The sequence below is a fragment of the Jaculus jaculus genome, chromosome 4 (genome assembly GCF_020740685.1).
Source record: "Jaculus jaculus isolate mJacJac1 chromosome 4, mJacJac1.mat.Y.cur, whole genome shotgun sequence".
NCBI lineage: Eukaryota > Metazoa > Chordata > Mammalia > Rodentia > Dipodidae > Jaculus > Jaculus jaculus.
In genome coordinates this window covers 34,007,650-34,008,602 of record NC_059105.1, presented here as the reverse complement: position 1 = coordinate 34,008,602, position 953 = coordinate 34,007,650, and the positions used below count along the sequence as shown (strand labels likewise).

The window sequence follows — 953 nt, the reverse complement described above, 5'->3', positions numbered from 1 at the left end:
TGGGCTGGAGTGAAACCCTACATCAAAAACAAAGCAAAACAAACAAAAAAAAAAGAATACTGGGGCTGGGGAAATGGCTTAGCAGTTAAGATGTTTGCCTGAGAAGCCTAAGGACCCCAGTTCAATTCCCCAGGACCCACATAAGCCAGATGCACAGGGGGCGCATGTGTCTGGAGTTCGTTTGCAATGGCTGGAAGCCCTGGTGCGCCCATTCTCTCTCTCTGCCTCTTCCTCTTCCTCTCTCTCTCTCAAATAAAGAAATAAAATATTTTTTTAAAAAAAAAAGATGTGCGCTATGGAAGCATACGAACAGGTCCAAAAGAGACCTCTGAAGCTGAAAGGCGTCGCGGAGCTCGGCTTAACAAAGCGAAAGAAGAAGAAGAAGGACAAGGACAAGGCGAAGCTTCGGGAAGCTATGGGAACCAGCAAGAAGAGCGAGGAGGAGAAGAGGCGCTGTCTGGACAAGCGGACCCGGCGCAGGTGGCCTTCGAGAAGATGCAAGAGAAGCGGCAAATGGAAAGAATCCTGAAGAAAGCATCCAAAACCTACAAACAGAGAGTAGAGGACTTCAACAGACACCTTGACACACTCACAGGGCACTACGATATCCCCAAAGTCAGCTGGACCAAGTCGCCGCCCGTGGGGCAGCTTCCAGGAAAGCGAGAGGCCACTTTGGCCATCTTGCTCCCTTTGTTGTTTTGGGAAACAAATCTTTTACACACATACACATGCATCCTCTGCTGAGCCCAGACCTGAAATTGTGTCCCTTGTTTTGGAATTTGATTAAAATAAGTCTGTTCTTTTACTCAGTCTTGGTTTAGGTGTAGACTAGAAATTCTGGGCTGGAGTCCTTTCTGTATGAGGGCTGTGTAAGGAGGATTTTATCCCCAAGTATATCCCACATGCTTAGGCCAGCAGCTGTCTACACTTGGACAATGTGGTAGACTACAAAG

General features: G+C 47.6%; 1 pseudogene; it reads left to right on the top strand.

Annotated features, from left to right (window-relative positions):
* Nucleotides 1-295: 295 nt before the first annotated feature.
* On the top strand, nucleotides 296-744 carry LOC123460221 (annotated as a pseudogene).
* Nucleotides 745-953: the final 209 nt, after the last annotated feature.